Source organism: Ammodytes marinus (genome assembly GCF_949987685.1).
Source record: "Ammodytes marinus genome assembly, chromosome: 19".
Taxonomy (NCBI): domain Eukaryota; kingdom Metazoa; phylum Chordata; class Actinopteri; order Uranoscopiformes; family Ammodytidae; genus Ammodytes; species Ammodytes marinus.
Genome location: NC_137223.1, coordinates 4005001 through 4024438, shown reverse-complemented (window position 1 = coordinate 4024438; position 19438 = coordinate 4005001).

Below are 19438 nucleotides of genomic sequence, written 5' to 3'. Positions count from 1 at the left end.
CTCAGGGCAGCTCTCTCAGTAGCCTGCCTCACACCTTTGTGGTTGCAAGAGGCGTGTTTTTACTGAGTCACGAAGAATGTGCTGATGGCCCCCTGCTACAGGGCTCCACCGTAATAACAGCCACATTCCCTCTGGCTACTGACCAGCGCGGATGGAATGTAATTAGCACCTATTAGAGAGAGTCTGGAGGAGGCCTGTCAGCTACCAGCTCAGAGCAGACCTGGGCACAAACACACCCAACCTGCCAGTACTTTACTACCACTTACAAAACTGAAGATTTGACTTTGATCTTTTAAAGACAAAATCCAATAGTACAAAATAACAAGTTAACACCTCTGACACTGGTTCCCACAGAAGCTGTATCATCAGTGTAAACTGAACAAAATGAAATGAAATGAAAATCCCTGGACTTTTAACCTGATCAATGTAGTCATGTCCCTTTATGCACATGAGAGGAAGATTGAGATAATACTCATTTTGTTCAATGTTTGGTGGCTGAAAGCAGGCACTATCATTTCAAACAGTAAGAAGTATGCCATTGCTAACAAACCTGAGACCAGATAACAAAACAAATATGTTACATATAACACTTACCGCAATTTTATGAAGTAACTTTTGTCCCATTTATGAAGCGGCCTGCGCATTTCCAAAGAGCAATATTCATTGCCTGAATTGCTGGTGGTCCATCATTCAGAAACAAGGCAACAATTATATAATATGGCTTTTGAAAAAAAGACCCAAAAACTATTGAGCTACGCAAACCTGAGGAAAGTCCTGCTGACATACCACCAGCGTAACCGTTCATACTCTGCTTTCCATTAGAACCCCTGTTATTCATCAATCCAAATGAAAGATATTGTCATTTAAGTTGGATACACTTGAAAGAAATTTGGTTAAGATGAGGTGGGCTATGCTCTGCTTCTTATTACACAATAAGGGCCACATCCACTAAGAATGTAATGTGCATGCTAATAGCTCCATGAATTGCGGCGAAATAGCGTCTGCAATCTGCTCCGCTTTAGCACACTATCCACTAAGGAATTTGCATTAAGTATACACCGCCGCTAACACGCACACAAAGTTTAGCAGCTGGGCGCAGTTTGCCCTTGTTCAGCGTTTACGTGAGTGAGCGGGCAGGCCTGCTGGGGTTAATACCTGTACAGGTGTCCCAGGCCCAGGAGGGAGAGATTAGGGAAGTATGTTCGCGCCATGTTTGGTGCAATCCTTAAGTGGATGTGGCTCTGTATTTTGAACCAATCACGGCTGTTCTCTGCCTTTACGTTCTATAAAAATAATAAATGTTGCCACAAGCCCCTGAGATGCTTACTGCAAACCCATTTCTCAATTTTTCTTAACCTCCACTCAGACCTTTTCAGTATCATCTGGGTATTGCAGTTTTTCAACACATCTACATGTTCCCGTTCAGACACCTGAAATGATGTGTGAGCCTGCATCAGGTATAACTAAAGAAGTTTAGTTAGCGCCTGTGGTTACAACACAAGGTCTGTCATACGAGTTTTTGCAGGTGACAGGAGCACAGAGGCAAGTTATGGCCCTTCTAACTCTTCAAAGACAATGTTGTCTGGTTGTTCAACCAGTGTTCTATTCAGAACACTGTACAGATGCTGTTCAATGACAGAACCAGAACCTTTCCAGCACATCTGATCAAACCAGGTCTCTGTCTGAACATCACACGACCTCAACTGGCATATAAATTAGCATTAGCATAGCACAAGGCTAAAGGACTGTTATTTTAGAATTACCATGTGCATGTTGTGTTTTGGTTTGTTTCTCATATAGCTTTTGGTGTTGTGGTGTTTTCATACTTAATTGTTGCTGCTGAGCTGATATTAGTTCAATTTGTTCGTGTTCACAATTAGTAGAGTACAACTAATATCTTAATAATAGTAAACTTACCATCTTCTTTTTAACTTGGCACCTCACTTTATTTCATCTGCAGAGGTTGCCCTGTTGGGACACTTACATGCTACCTTTTTGGCCTAAGGTCGGAACAGAGTGGCATTTGAGCGTGTGTGTGTTAACTCAGATAAAACTAATATTCACCCACATATCCCGTTAGCATACATGCAGGGGCCTCCCAACCCAAGTATGGCCCCACGTTTGTTCACATGAAGGATTTGCCCTTTTTCCCATTTTGCACCCCTGCCCCTTAGAGTCCTGTGTTCGCCATTGGCTACTGGTGACACTCGTAAGAGACATTTCGACCTTAACTACTGGGGTTCAAACTGTCTAAAAGTGAACTATTGAAACCCAAGGTGCTAGCACACAGTGCTAATGAGGAGGCGGGGATAGGGGCCTTTGAGGATTTCTATTATGCAGGCGTTCGTGTGCGGGGCCCAGCGAAGTAGCAGGGAGGAGCTTGGCTGGAGCCAAGAACTGAGTCTTCTGTTTTGGAGCGTAGCGTTAGTTCAGGCAGGGTAAGGAGTCAAGCCGGCTGTCAAACCCCGCACGTCAGCTGACAGCCAGCTTCCGCCCCCAGCATCCCATTGGCCATCCACTCAAAGTGGCGCCTTATTTAAGCTGCTCTAGCCTGCCTACTGGTGCTGCTTCCTCTGCAAGCTCTTGCAACCCACCTCCACCTCACCACCTCCTTGTGACAGTATTTGTCTATCAATGTCATTTCTGTTGTCATTGACGCTTGTTCTGTTCTGAACCCTAGGGGTCCTTGCTGCAGATCTCCACACCTTCCATGTAGCTCATGGAGGACAGAGGGATGGCTCTCTCTGCCTTAAAGCTTTCCACGTGTGCGCATGGAGGGTGTGGAACCATACCGCCAAATATAATTGCTGCAAAGTATTCTGCTAAATGGCAATAAACTTTTATTTTGACTAAAGTATTCCTGACTGAAGTTGGTAGTGTTTACAGAACACTACCAACTTGTAAACAAAAGACTCTTCAGCCAACCTCTTAGTAACCCAGGACGTAGCTTGACAAATACTACTATGTCAAATAGAGCCAAAAAAAAATTGTGTGACTCTATAATTAATTTTTTTATTAAAATGTTTAAATAGTGGTAGAATAAAGCTGCCCGGTGTAGTATCAATTTATTTAGATCTTATCAATCAAAGTCCTGTTTGACTGACATTTTGTTTTTAGATTGATGATTCTGCTTATATGTTGAATAAAAATACGTGTGTCAGTATAATTCTGTCAACCTATAATCAAAGCTTCAACATGGGATTTAAGTATTTGTTATTTGCAGGGAGAGCAGAGGCTCGAAATAATTTGTTTGTGTGAGGAAAATGACCCTCACAGGTGTAATGCTTCTGCTGTGGGCTTAATGTGATATTGTAATGAGCACTCACGGAGTAGGCGTATGTTTCCAAAAGATTAAAGACATGAAGGCATGGACCAATTATAAAAGCCTGAATTGTCTCTTTTCACAGCATGCAGTCTTTGCTCTTGTAGACTTGACGTGATGACTTTTGACACGTCACATACGTACGGCTGAAGTCCGCGAGGGCTCAGACCACAAGGGTTTGGATATACAGCCAACCTCTTACTTTTACCCAGGATGTATCTTGACATTCTGATGTGTAGTTTAAAAAATAAAATCTCCCGAAATTTATTATATGGACAAAAGTCTCTTTCAGAATAATGTTAAAAGCAAAATCACTGTTTCCACAGTTCATATTATCTTCTGTATTTCAGGGGGCTTTTACTTTAAAATCCAAAATCTGTTTGCCATAATCGCCATGTAGACCTTAGCAATGCTATTACTTGGAAACAAGTTCTGACAGTGTGTAAACTTCAAAAAGGGAGTTGTGCCGTGAGCAAGCCACAGACAGACAGACAGACAGATGTTTCGTGCTTTATAGATAGATAATGTATGCATGCGAGAGTGAGAAATATATGAATATGAAAGGAGAACGTATGTGAGACGTCCAGGTTGAATAATATACAGCACCTCATGAAAGCTTTAGCCTCTTATTTTTCCAGGTAGAACCTATTGGATACCTTTAGCCTTGATTCAAGCCTTCTCACTGTGTATCTGTTTCATCTTGCACTGTGTCCTGTGCTCCCTTCCTTGGCGGATTGTAGAAGGTAACAGCTAGGGGCTAGGGCGTGTCGCTTTAGCTGTAAATAACAGTCTGTTATTCCTCTCTACATCTTAGCTCCTGCTGATTCAGTGGGGTGCAGCAGCATGATACCAAAGCCCAGTGGTGACTGAACTATTATTCAAGTGAGAGTGAAAGGATTCACCTTACTGTTATTATTGCAATGTTAGAGGCCCCTCTGAAAGATGCTGGGAGGGGAGATAACAAAGTTCTTAGGCAGGGCAGATGGCTCTTTCATTCAATAAACAGTCTCTGATCTGTGTTGATCGTGGCTCTTTGAGCAGATGTGTCAAGTCAAATAAATAGAAGGAAGAGTCCATTAAATCCAGATCTTTAGAGAGCAGCAACAGATGCTGAACTGGAAAATAGGAAGTACACAGCAGGTCAAAAACACAACATTACAGAAAACACATTTCACAAAACACGACATAATAGAAAACATGCCATAATATTAATTGGACAATTTTGGTGGCTACCTTGAAAGTATATATCACAATGTCCTTACATTTCCTTTGTGAAACTATTAGGTTTTTTTATTGTTTCTCTGGAGTGCACAAGGGCACAGAGTGTTTCTTCTACATCTTAATCTACGGTAATATCAGTGGGATTATGAAGTTTTCATATCTTGAAAAGAAACGGACAGAGTGACGGACTGAAGAATTGACCATTGGTTAGAGTGCAGAAAGGAGTGCAGAAAGGTTGCGTCACAATTATCTGGATATTTCTATTCATAGCAGCTATGTTTTTACCCCTATGATTTACAATAGAAATGTGTAACTTTATCCCTTGAAGCTGTGTGCCTGATGGAGTCGGATGTGAAAGTCAGATTTCAAAAAGTACATGTAAACTTCCTGTTAACTGCTTTAACCAGTCTGTCTCATTCAAACCATTGAACATAACGAAACAAATCTGAAAAGAGTCCTTGGGTTGGAAGGGTCAGTCAAAAGCTTTCCTTGAATTGACCTCATGGTCCTGGAGGCACCAGATGGTCAATCTCCACACTGTAGGCGGAAATCATTCCCACAGGAGATGAGTTGATCTGCCAGAGTCTTTTCAAACTGATCCAGAGTCGTTAGCTGGGAAATGATCTTAAAGTTTCTTGGAGTACAAAACGTTTAACTTTGCTTGAGAAAGCTGTACTTTGACTCTGTTAACCCTTCTTTGTCCTCACTCCTAAACGCCTGCTCCTTCTCCAAATATAGCTACCTGAGTTATACTGTGACGGAGGGTTTGTCATTGTTCGAAATGCACTCTGGTGTAAGATGGTCCTCACAGAAGCTAATGTGTGGTGTCACAGCCTCTGTGTACTCTTAATGCTTTTGTTGTCATTACGTATGTTATGTAATGCTGCGTCCACACGCAACGCGAAAATTTGCGTTGCTCCGCGTGAACCTCGTGATAATCACCGATAATCACAAAGTTACTTGGTAACCCTTCTCTGTTTAAAGCTCTATGATGTAACATATATAGCTCACGTCACAACAAGGACTGTGTACAAAGAAAGGAGGCTTATTGTATGAAAACTTTAAAAATATAACACCGACTATAACCCACGTTTTAGAAAATAATGTAGGTACAATTCACCACAGAATATGCAACTGAAATCTTAAAATAATGTGTCAAGAATGGCAAAGCAGGAAAAAGGGAACCTGCAAAGCAATGCAAGTCAATAAAATAGCTTTGCAATGGATGTTAATGCATGCTTGAATAGTGTATGCTGTCTGTAATGAATGAATGAGTAAACATAGTTCAGTGCCAGAGAAGAAGAGTCTACAGCCATGCTAGCGGTACTGTACTGCACACGTGCTGTATAGAGGCACAGCTGTTTTTTGAGCTAAATTCTACCATGATCGTGCTTACAATAGAGGACAAGTTGGGGAAAGTCAGTAGAATACATTGTTCTGGGAGACCATATCTTGTTGTACACCTTGACCTCTTTATCCATTCAATAGTGGTTGAGAGATTTTAGGCTGCACCAAAAGCGGTAGACAAACCAACTGGTTGACAGGCACAACATTCTCATCCATAAAGCTGTAACAGCATGGCTCAAAGAACAATCCGCTTAGGTATGATTGCCTATCTTTGAATCTTGTACAAATCAAAGGCTAATCTTCTTCTGCAGTGATGTCAAGCCCTGAGAGTCGAGACTGTTTCAAGTGAAGATAAAATCTGTGTCGTGTGTATGACAAACGGAAGCAGATGGCTGTGTTGAGCCTGTAGTGCACTGTGGTATGCAGACATCCCTAATCAAATTTGGAAAAAAGTTTCTATATCGTACAGGAAACTCCAAGTGGTCACACCATGTATGCACAGAAATGCATGCAAACGCACACCACAGCCTGTCTACTTTTAGTTTGGTGTTCGGATACTTACACACAAAGACACAATCCCAGAAAGTGTGTGTTGTTGTTGTTGCCTGTTTAATGCTCTTTAGCATGAAGTAAGCAGTGACTGTGTAGCATGTCGTTTATATATCCAGTGGAGGTACTTCGGGATTGACCTTTAAGTTAAAACTTTTTGGTAAAACAAAATATATAATGTAGATTTAACACTTCCATTTTCATATCAAACTGTCTGCATTTCATTGTTTATCCAAGTGGATGGAGGAAAGGATCAAAAGAACCAAGCAAAAAAAAGAGAGACACACACAGAGAGACAATAGGTCCTAAAACCATGGGAATAAAACACATGCAATACAACTAATTATTAAGCAAACAGTATAAAAGAATGCCTGATATCTAAAAGTGCATAGAGGAACCCAGGAGGAAAACTCAACTCCAAAGCACATTACATTCAAGGGGAAGCTGCAAAAGTACTAAGAGCTGAACACAGAGAGCCTTTCAAAAACAGAGACTCTTGACCCAGAGAGAAGCGCACCAATAGGGGAGGAGGCCATCACAGGTTGGCTGGGGGTTGGCACTGGTATACCTAGCAGGCAGCTATTCCCCGCTGAGAGGATGTCAACACGTCTGGGCTTGGATTGGTCCTTTCCTGGATACGGTCGCTCTCTTTCCAGCTTGTTTGACGACCCATCACACTTTGTTGCAGTGATGTCACTGTGTTCACCTCTCGGCAACTTTGTGATTCTAGTGTTATCAGAACTGACAGGAGTGAGAACCAATACTACTCAAACATGACGCAGAATATAGTCAATCAGAGTCAGTATACTATTGGCATAACGTGATTTTTAACAACGTCAGTTCTTGAACAGTTTTTAGATACTCAGCTGCTCTATCCCATTATACTGGTTAGTAAAAACTGAATTTAAACTTGGCTTGATTGAAACAGATGTGACTCAATATTTCTGAGTAGATATGTTTGAAGCATGAACTCGTCTGGAGGGCGTAGCTATCAAACAGAGTCCAGTGTTAGCATAAGGTCTTGTCCGACCTGGTGTTATTGTCAGTGTGAAGGGATGGAGAGGGGAGCTTGGGAACCGCCGACTAGCTTTGTTCTCTGCCATTGTTCGTCTTCAGGATGTCCTTCAGGAATGTTACACAGGAGGTCAGAAGAGCAGCTCCGTACGACTGTCTGGATTGGAGCCAGTGGGGCCCAGCTCCTCTGATGTCCTTGGAAGACTTACAACACAATGGTACATGTTTTCCACCGGGTGTGTGCTAGCCTTTGTATAAGAAGTTGTTGGGGCTTCCTTTATTTAGTGATAGTTTTTTACTTTTAGATTGGAGTCAGATGAAAATCAGACTGCAGTTTGAATATTTGTGAGGAAATTATTTTATATTTGCAGATTTGATTTTTGTTTGTTTAAAGGTGAAGTAAGCGGTTTATTTATATGAATATAAGTGTTAAATCGCTCTTTATTCATACAGTAATCCCTTGCACGATGTGCGTGTTTCATAAAGCCAATCTCTTATAGGCCTTTCACACCAAAATGAACCAAGAGTCAGTTCCAGGCTGGTGTTGGGGTCAGTTCAAAACTGGTTACAGCCTTATCCCAGTTATGAACCGGTTGGTTTCGCATCGACCGGAGACAGCCATGGAGCCGGCAAGAGAGCAACGTCATGACGTCACTGTAAACGTGTGTGTACGTCACCCGACGCCGCTGCTCTTGTGGCTAACGCTAAAGCTACCGCTAGCTTTAAGCACAACAACAGCGGCGAATACGTCTTATTTTTACACTTGTTGGCTCTCGCTTTGCTTTCTTAAGCAAACAGGACCCATACAGCGTATTCTCGCCGGTCAATTTGATCGCTACGTTCGGTAATTATGTTATGTTTACGTCTCGTAGTAGCGGTGTTTTTAAATATGGCGGGCATGAGGTTTGAGTTGCTCTGGTTGGTCAGGATAATCCCTCCCCCAACCGTTCGCGCAAGCAGTTCTTATCAAACCCTGCTCAATCCTGGGGTATGAGTTCCCCCGGTTTTTACGGCCCGGAGCAGGCTCTCTGGCGGTGTGAAACCAAAACACTGGCTCTAACTCCGAACAAGCCCAGAACTAGCTCCGATTTTGCGGCGGTGTGAAAGGCCTATTAGTCAGCTGCTCTGCATGTAATAAGCAATTAAACTTTATGTAGTATCCTGAAATTTTATCCAATCACAATAGAGAACGCTACAGACCGACACCCGTCCGCACCCGTCTCACTCATGGTCTCACTGCCGGTGCACGCCAGAGCGACACATGGGTGCATGTTTATGCGCCTACAATGGCGGAGCAGGTAAAAATCCTTCCCAATGTCTGTTTTGATGGTTTTTATCATGTTTTATCACACTTATGGATCTGAGATGATGCTAGATAACTTGCTGATCGAAGACCGCAGTGCATTAATGTGGTGACGTAGGGACGAGCGAGGGGACTGCTAACTGCAGTAACTGACAGGAAGTTAGCTAAAAGAACCATTCCACTTACAGCTCCTTTAAGTAATACCTTCAAACAGTATAGCCTATCAGGTTTACGTTTTTCTTTCTTTTTTACTCAGAAGTCGGCAAGCACCATGCCAAGGAGACGTATTTTGGCTGTTTAAATCCCCGATCTTATTGGTTCTGTGGGTTTCCAGGGCTCAGAACCTATGGGGCTGTAGTGTAACAAAAAATGCCACGTAAGGGGAAAGCCAATTTAAACGTGTGATGGCTGTGAATCAAACTGGGTGTAAGGCAAAAGACGAGCTCGTTAAACTGAAACGAAAGAAAGAAAGACTAACAATACAGATCCCTACAGCAAATGACCATACACACACAATTTGTGTATAAGACTTACATAAAGCAGCCACTAAGGAGTTTCAAGTGTGTGTGTGTTGGGGGGGGGGGGGGGAATAATTGTTGTTAAAATGTTTTGTCGAAAAAATGTCATGGGTCAATAGATAAAATACCTGATTACCCGGAGCCAATATATTATTATGTCCTAACAACTTAAACCTTAAAGGCATACAAGGTAGCAGCTAGCTAAATATACAAACTACAGTCACACACAAACAATCCCTCTCAATGAAAGCTCAAGTCCCACTAGAATGTGTGGTGGTGTGTTTTTCTGTACCCCACTCATAGACCCAGCGTTTGTTAGCAAGAGTTTTATTAGGACAGAAATTGTTGGACTTGGGATTTTTATGGATTTCCTATGGAGTGGGTTAGCCTCTTAGACAATAGGCTCCCCCATAGAGTTTAGAGTTCAAAATGCAACCATGGATGGTTGGAAACATCTGTCCTCAGTGCGGTTTCCTCTGTTCCCCGGTAATGAAGCCTGTCTACTCTGTTAATCATACTTAGCAGCTGAGGGGTATGCCGCTGGAGCAAAGAAGGCGTGGCTTGATCATGTGGATTGGTGTGTATGTGTTCTTGTACAAAGGGAGTTTGGGAAAGCAATTACAAGAGGAAGCAACCCATGACAGCATTTACTGTTCCCATAAGCAAGGCATAGCAGAGAGCCGAATGTGAACACACACACACAGACACACACACACACACACAAAAAAAAACACAGTCATGCTTTCTCTGTGATGTACATATCATCATCCAGCCCGGGAGGGGTTATTATCTCAGTGGACGTATAAGTACAAACATCAAACACTCTTCAAGTGTCTATCTGAGATCATACTGAATATTATTACGTTTCCCATTTAATCTACACTTCCTTTATGTTATGACCAAATCTTTATATTTCACTATTAGGTGGCCTATTATCATCCTCCTCTGCAGGCTTTATACTGTGTTTAAGAGCTGGGACAGTAACAAACATTGTGACAAAGCTGGCAGTCTGCTTTCTACCTCAAGTCAACATATGACGAATGGCCAGGGTCACTTTGTGTCACTCTTTGACTATAAAGGTACCCCTTTATTATAATTGTTCAACGCGCAGGATATTCTAATAGACCTCTATACCCTATTCTGCTGCCTTGGCTCTCCAGAACAACAACTATCTTTTGGTTCCAGCCGAGAACCAATTTATTTTTTAGGGTTTGAACACGCTGGCCGGTCCAGAATTAGAACCAGAACTGAGAACAGGAGCCTTACCAATGTGAAAGCCCATTGAGTGACTTGAGCTAAGATTCTGCTATACAAGGGGTTGGGGATAAGTGGAGAGGTGAGATGTTCCACTGCTAAGCCAGTTTGAGAAATGAAGTCACTGTTCAAAAAGTATTAGCATCCAGAGGAACCGACCAGTGGCCCCACATGATCAAATCTGTTACCCGAACTGGATCCATCAAGAATCTAGCTCAATTCTGCTACAAAGCAAGTCTAAATAAGTTTCTGGACCAGGGCCGGTATTTACGACTACATGTACCAAGTATCAGGGGCTACCTTCCACTAACAGACGGCAGGTGGGGAGCAGCAGGTCTGACTTGAGACTATTGAGACTTAATGATCCAATCAGGTGCTTCCTTTCACTAAAGGACAAAATTCAGGTTTGACCAGACTCCTCCCCACGGAGATTGGACAAAGTCCAGACTGATCTGAGGGATAGAAACTATATGTGAAGCTCATAGATCAGGCTGTTCTCAGTAAAATCTAAACCAGCCTGGTATCAGAAGCATGAGTCAAAGGCTGTCGTTCAAAATCAGCACTGCATGAGAAAATACTGAAAAGTTCCATAACACGTGTCTCCCCAATAAGCCCAGGAGATGTCCGGGTTACTGAATGAGTCCATGCTTTCCTGATCATGGACCCATTCTGATCCTGGTAATGGCAGCATGTTTGAAAATCTAAAAAACAAAAATAATTCAAAGATAAACCTTACAGAGACAAAACTACAACATGTGCTGTGTCAAGGTATGCCCCTATTAAACTATCTGGACAAAGGCAGAGTTAAATAATAGGGCATTGTTGACCTTTACCTAATGATGATCTAATTGTGCCGGACTGATTTTCCCCCCTGATGAATAACATGTTTATGTAGCCCGCCTTCGCTCAACCGAAGCTCATAATATTGTTTCAAATGCAAAAGAGAGAAAAACAATGATCCATTCCAGAGAAACATGCGGACAAAACAGATAAGGTCAGTTCTGATGTGTTTGTATAGATCAGCTAAAATGATTTTTGGCAGCCCGAGATGAGACCTGATGGTTTGGGTGATAATTAAATATTATCTCATAAATTATGAAAAATAAAAATAAAACAATAATATATCCAGTCATTGGAGTGATCTATTATGTTAAGCCATTAACCTTCACTAGCGGTATGACAGCACTGGGTTTTCTGATAACTGAATAAGTGTCCTACTTTTCCCCCACACATGATAAGCAGACCCACTTGGTGAGGCCTGAAAGAATGTTGTAATGTCACAAAATGACAAATTCAGTCCAAGAAGAAATTATCTGTAATTGCCCTTTTCACCAAATGACCAAAAAACTATTTTTATTTTGTTTCTGTCAAGCTAGAATAATCTTCCCTTGAATAAGTTACCTAACTTATTCGAACTGTTCTTCATTGTTGCTTTGTTTGCACTGCATATGTTGTTTTGTAAACCTAAACCCAATAAACTGGCTTACATGTTTACAGCAAAGGCAGTGCCTGCTGGTGAATTTAGTGTCAATGATATAATGTAAAGACCACAGCTACAACCAATGCAATCGGTCGAGGGTGTCTTATTTACAGTAGGTGTGTAGAATGATCAAGAATGAACAATAGTCAGTCATTTTGGCAGCGCTAAGGGGAGGGGGGCAGACAAATGGTTCTCTGGGCCCCATGAAGGCTTGGGCTGGCCCTGGTTTCCATCCTGTGTGATCATCTGACTGCTCCTGTTTCCTGACCCTTGTTTCTTGCCATCGTGTTTTTTTCTAGATCTCAGGTAAAAAAAATGGTGAGTACAATTGAATTATTACTGATTGGAATGATGGACAACACTATGCAAATAAAAACCGAAGTCGTAATGACGCCAAACCTTTTAAGTATTACTTTTAATGTGAAGGGGGTGAGGAGAAAATAATCTAGTCAATGTCCTACCATGTTAACGAGTGAAAACACGTCTGTGTGTTTGTGGCTAATTTGTCTCGAGGGGTTTTGAGTTCTGTGAGCACATGAGAGTGTTCATCGAAATCTAATAATACATGGTCAAAAGATTAACCAAGTAATGTACACAGCTCCGTCCTGTTTCACGTGATTCTCATGCTGAAGTATTTGCAGACACAGACATCTTTGATTGAATTCTAAGCCTGCCAGTCTATGCAAAGGTTTCTACCGGAGTGATGATGTTTCAGTGGGTTCTGTTTCTTTCACTGTCATAATTATCATGTATTCATAACAGTATTTTATAACTTTTCAAGCTTTCAAAGCTGTGTAAACACAGAACTGTACAATCATAAGCAATGGTCAGTGTGACCTGCCCCTGACACAGATGCTTGTCCTCAGATAATAATTGAATTAACTTTATTTCTTTTTTTTCTGACCAATAATTAAATTTTTTCATAGCCATTGCGTTGTTCCTGCCCCCTCCCTGTGTCCTCACATGTCGCCCCCCTTCCTGCCCTCCTGTGTCTGTCATGTCCTTATTATGTGTGTGTGTGTGTGTGTGTGTGTGTGTGTGTGTGTGTGTGTGTGTGTGTGTGTGTGTGTGTGTGTGTGTGTGTCAGCAGCTGCAGTGAAATTACCTTGTCATCTGACACTCCCACACCAATAGATGGGGGCAGAGTCAAAAATGACCAGGTCCAGTGTGTGGGGTTGTCAACATGCTGTTTGAGGTTGAGACAGTCCAGTAATTGTAATGATTCAGCTGCAGGGTGGCAGGAGGGGATGTCAACATAAAGGTTCAAATGTCTGAGAATAGTATTTGCAGATATGGTATAGAGTGAGGTGAGAAATGCATTCATCTCTGAGATCAGAGCTGGGTTTGGTTTGGGTGGCCTGTAAATGAGAAGAATAGTCATTGGGAAGAGGGGTTTTATTTGAAGGGCATTCAAATGAGGACAGTTCAGGCAGAAGAATTTCTTTAATGGAGCAGTTTGGGGATGGAGTACTTTGGCGTCATGCCTGTCAAGAGATGATGTGGAGTTGATAGCTGTTTGTGCTCCCTCATCGGGAGCCTTAATGGAAATATCAGGGTCGACTGCATGAGCGTAATGCTAATGATGGTATTAGCATTGCGCCAGAAGAGGGACGGCGGTCCCAGAGACTAACCGCACTAAAGCAACTGGTAAACTGTCAGGGAACAACTTTTAGTCTATAGGGGAGAACGGGGTAATCTGAGCCACTTTTTAAATTTGCTCCCTTCTAAGGGAGCTAAAATGATTTATCACTAAAATTTACACATTTCCCATTAATTTAGGATGTTACCTAGAAATGGGCATTAGCAGAATTTTTTCAAGACAAAGGGCAATGAAAATATGATTGTTTTAAAAAAAAGTTGTCATGTGTGTAGTGATTACAGGTGGTTCAGATTAATTCTGCTATTAGAAATTAATCTGAAGATTAATAATACCTTAATAATTTATTAAAGTTCAAAGGGGCACCACCATTCATTTAAGAATGGAAAAATAATAGCAAATTGTCTCGTTTAATCAATGATTTATTCTCAAATGTTGATTAGTTTAATGTTCAGTTAAATAAATCAATATTAATAAATCCTAGTCTCAATGATCATTTCCATAAAATAATGTAATCAAATAATTACTATTATAAATTTGGTAATATGATCTTAACACTGAAGGCTACAGAATCCTTGTACTTGTTGGTTGCGGACTTCCCAATAATATTCACACAAATGAATGACAGAAACTTCTAGTTACAAAAGAAAATGCATGTAATTTATTAACATAAAGTAAATAAAATCCAACACATTTAAAAACCACTAAACTAAAGCACACAGTGTGTGTGTGTGGGGGGGGGGGGGGGGGTGCAGGTATGTGGATGCAAATTGAGGCCCTGTTCTCACGGTGAAAACGTGACAGTTTTCCCGTTTTAGTTATTTTTTTAAATCCCGTTCAGACACAATTTATCTGACATCTTCACCCGTACACATGTTTTCAGAGGAAACGGGACGAAATCGATGTAGTAAGCATGCCAGGCCAGCAGTTGGCGGTACAAGGTAGTAGTAAATAGCATTTCCGGTGCATCCGGTGTCGGCTGTAAGAATTGAATAAAAAGGCGCGCCTGCGCAAGAACGATTCTTTTTCTCAGCTCTGTGAAAAACAACAACAAACATGGCGTGTCCGCTGTTCACAGCATTGGTGCAGCAATTCCATATTTTGTTGTAGGAGCGATTGTCGGCACGATAACAAACTCATCAGCAACAGCACAGCGAATACAGCTCGGTGATCCGCCATTGTTGTTGTTGTTTTCCAACTGGCGCACATGGACCTACAAAGACGGCGCATGCCCATTTATCTCCAAACGCAATGCACATGTGTGAGGGCGGAGCCTTGGCGTCAGCGTTACCAGGGGAAATGGTTTCGGTGTTTACAAGAAACCAAAACCGTTGTGTTTTCCAAAAAATCCTCCCTGGGAGGTGATCTCAAAAACCTGCGGTTTCATGCCTGCGTTTGCTGTTTTCCTGTAAATGATATAGTGCAACCGCGGGAATTTTTCCACGGTTGCACCGTTTCGTGTTGTCGTGTAAAGTGCCCCTGAGTGTGTGTGTGAGTGTGGGGGTGTGAAAAACCTTTGTCTGTGGGGGAGAGCTTGAGGCTTCGGTGTGTCCCCCTAAGGTTAAGATCTCAAAGTATGTAAACCCGATTACCAAAACGACAATGAATAGTTCAAATCAGTACACATACATTTCCAAGTTAACAGTCTTTTAAGCTTTTAAGCCATGTGTTCTTGCTAAGCTAAGCTACCTGCCCAGAAGTTCATATGATACCAGATGTTTACACAGCGCTCATAGCAGTGTTGGAGACTGGTCCTTATGGCCTGAGACAGGGGTATTGCTTCGCAGGGTCGGTCTTGATTCAGTTCGGATGAACTGGTGCTTTCTGGATCTTCAGTAGCCGCGGGCTAACTGGCGTTGTCCTCCTCTTGAGGGCCTTGCTGCCAGCTTGGTCTGTTCTTTGGTTCTTCTGGTTCCTCTTTAGTTGCTTGGAGCAGCCGGTTGGATCCTGGTTCCTCTTTGGTTGAGAGGGGCTTCACGGCTGTTTGGACAGACCGTGTTGTAGAGCCTGGATCAGGGAGACCAGTGCTTGTCTGGGTCCAGAAGGTTGAGCTACCCCCGGTCGGGGGTGGTTAGCAAGGCAGGAGAAGAGCGTCCTCCAACCTCTCTCGGTGGAGGCGAGGAGAAGAAGAGCGGGCTGCACCACTCCGTTCGGAGATGCAGAGAAGAAGAACACTGAGCACCTCGGATGGTGCTTGAAGAAGTGGCTGAGCTGTGCCAGCTCACTTGCTATTATCAAAAACAGCATAAAACTTCTTGACCAATGGCAGAAGAGAAAGGAGTCATGTGGGACCAGAGTCTTGATGCTAGAACAGAGCGACTGATAGGTGTGAAAACACAGATAAAAGCCTTGGCTCAAGGCAGAGGAATGTTGGGGGTTTTGACAAACACTATCCGTATTTTAAAGTCACAAGGCCAGTGAATGAAATACATGTACACATTCACTACATGTGGCTCACTTTACCCCAGCTGTGGGGTAAACTGATCCACTTACTTTTTCCACTCTGAAACTACCATTACAAAACATATTGTAACAGTAAGAATCCTGAAAGCTAGCCACACATTCCAGAACTAATGTCGGACTAGTAAAAGAATGATGGGGTTTGGTCAATTAAGCAAAGCAAATTTTCTAAACACTTGAAAGTAACTCTGAACAAAATCAAATACAACATATTATAATTCAAAAGGTTTTAATAAGATTCAAATGAAAGATAGAACCAGTTAGATTAGAACACAGCCTGGGGGTCAGAACACAGGACCCTTAGAGCCAGCTAGTGTCTGGGGGTCAAAGCATAGGAAAATCAGGACCAGCGAGAACAGCCTGGGACTCAGAACACAGGAGAAGACCCAACTGGATTATAACATTAGTCTGCCATACTCTACAACTAGGCCTACTCTACATTCCAGCCCTGAAGGTTACAGGGAAAGATGAGAAGGTGCTCTTTCCGTGTGGTTGCCCCAGGTCGTCTTCCTGGTGTATTTCCTTGGCATGATGGCTTTTCTACAATGTGTATATGTATTAAAATAAAACATATGTTATGTAATATTACATTAAAATATGTTTAAGACTAAACTTAACTTGTGCCTCATGGTGGGGGAAAGTGAGACAGTGGCTCACTTTCCCCCACAGCATTTGGCTCACTTTCCCCCACCACCGCAATTTGAGAAAAAACTACCTCTCTTAGCATTTCAGGCTAATCTTCAGTTATCAGCATCGCATGGTTTCATATGTTGGTAGTTCATCAACACGTATGATAGAAGTTTTTCTACGTGAATACATTTGCTTTGGCACAACAGTTGATTAAGTTGACAGCAAGAAAATGTACTTGTACATGCAAAATACCTATTTTGGTGAAAAAAACATGCTTACCACAGCACCATGAGGTCCTCTCTTTCAGTGCCATGGGGAAATGAGAGGGGCTTGAAAACATATATCTCACATGACCACAAATGTTTTCCGTTGCCTAGATACAGGGGGTGGCTCACATTACCCGATGCCTCAGATTCCCCCGTTCTCCCCTACATTCAGTTAGTAGGCTATTCTTACCTTGAAAATGGCAAACTGTGTCTTTATTGTCAATATACCCTGACCTAACTGTTTGATAGAACTTTGGAGAAATGCTGCATTGCGTGTTTCAGTCTTGACGGAAAGTTGTAACATTGGTAGAGAACTTTATGGAATTTGTTTTCGCAAATACAGAAATTGAAAAAAAATCTAGTATTTTACAGTGACTCTCGGGACTGTTACTGCCACCTCTGTTTCTGCTACCACAACCTCCACTCCACTTGTTGACTGAAGGCTTGTACAGCCCACCAGCAACAATACTCTCTAGCTAGCCAGTGAGGTTGTTGAAAGCCATCCTAGAGAGCCATCAACTCCCTGTGGCCTGTTCATTCCAGTAATAGGACTGGTTCATGTCTATATGTTAGTGTGACATGGCTATGATATCCGTTTACACTCTGATGACAGTATCTGTCTAAATGCCTACACTGATTATCAGATAATTCCATTGACACTCCTCAACAACTATCAGAAGTCAACCACGCTTAAAGGCATGCTCAGTTACTGTAATCCAGAACACTTTTTTGTCAATATCAGCTAATATCTTCTCACCATCCGCCACCTGTCCGTGGTGTGTGTGCGTTGAAAAAGAGTCAGATGTTTATACACAGCCGAGGCTCTGTAAACGGCGATCTAAACGCAGTGGCTAAGGATCTTGAGACATTTTGAGAAGTCATGATTAATTTGGAAGGTATCAGCAGTGAACTGGGAGGGCAAAGCACTCTGATTAGTCATCAGAATGAAATAAGCCTATGCAGTGGAGACAGGGAGCTATTTCAATATGGGTGAGGTATAGGAAGTAATCACCTAACAGAGGAAATATACATATGAACTCAAAAGACCTCATCATCCCTCTGCTAGAATGTGTCCAGTAAACAACAGGAAGGAATCCATATGTGTCTGGGAAATGCAGTGTGCGTTAGACTGTTTAGAAGTATACCAGTTTCTTGGTTTTGATAACTAAATAGATTAACCTTGGTATATGCTTTATGTGTTATTCTTGACATTTGATGAATATGGAGGGAACATATTTGTGCAGCGGAATTATTCTTATTGATGTATACTACATTAGTATCAAACATGGAGGTAAACGATGCATTGTAGCCTTTAATATAACTATTCAAACTGTATTCATTTATCAGACACATCAATCACTTACTTTTGAAGTGCATAAGAAAGGGATGTCTTAAGGGTCAATATAGAGGAATGACTAGAGCACAACTTGTTTTAATATTTAATGGACGCCTTATTATTATTATCTTAGACAGGCATACAAAAATGTGTGAACCTATCCTCCTGCTCAATGAACAACTAGTGTAAATAAAACAAAGCGTTGGGAAAACAGCTTTCTCGCAAACTCTCAACCCTAGCTTTAAGAAGGAATAATTGTAAAAGCCAGATGTACAAATAAGTATAAAATATACCCGGTAAACATTTAAAACTGTATGATATGAAACACATTATGATGGGAAAACATTATTAGCTGAGTTGTTCTGCTCAGGATATTGCACATTGCTGAAAGGCAGTCTACATAAATATTTCAGTTAGTAATAGAATAGTAAATCCCTCTCTTTTTACACAGATATTTGTTCAAATCTAGCATAAAGCCATGTTAGATATGAACAAACACCCTCCAAATAATTACTGACCTCATCACAATATTTGTAATGCTTGTGAAAGCGACCTGAAGCAGGCTTTTTTACAAAAAATGTTTGACTTTACGCACGTAAACGCCAGGTTGATGGCCATAAAAAGATACTGAATTTATATATTTATCTACATTTTGCAACCTAGTATTCATTATTTCAAACCCTCGTTTAGGCCGACTACAGTTCACTATATGTTTGGGTTTAATCATTGTAGTTTATATCATATTTTGATTTGATTTTATGACCCACTGATGACAGGTTTTCTCCGTTACTGTGGTTCATTGCATCATTGTTGAAGGATAAATAGATAAGGAATACTCACACGAGGAAAACTGCTCTCATCACCGAAAGTTTGGCAGCTGTTTTGTTGCTCTAAACTTTGAAATGCGCTGAAAAACGGGACCGGTAGAGACAGTCGCTTCAGTTGTGTGTTCATGTGCACGCGCGTACATTCTGACGGACTCGCAAGACGCTTTTGGTGGGTTTTAGGGGATTGTCTTTGTCCTGATGCTAAACCACTTCCTGGCACATGATATGTATCCTAATTAGCTCAGGGTACCAGTATGCTAATTACTACTTAGTAATTGTATTACGTTCCAGTGCTTCCGGAAAGTAATGCAATG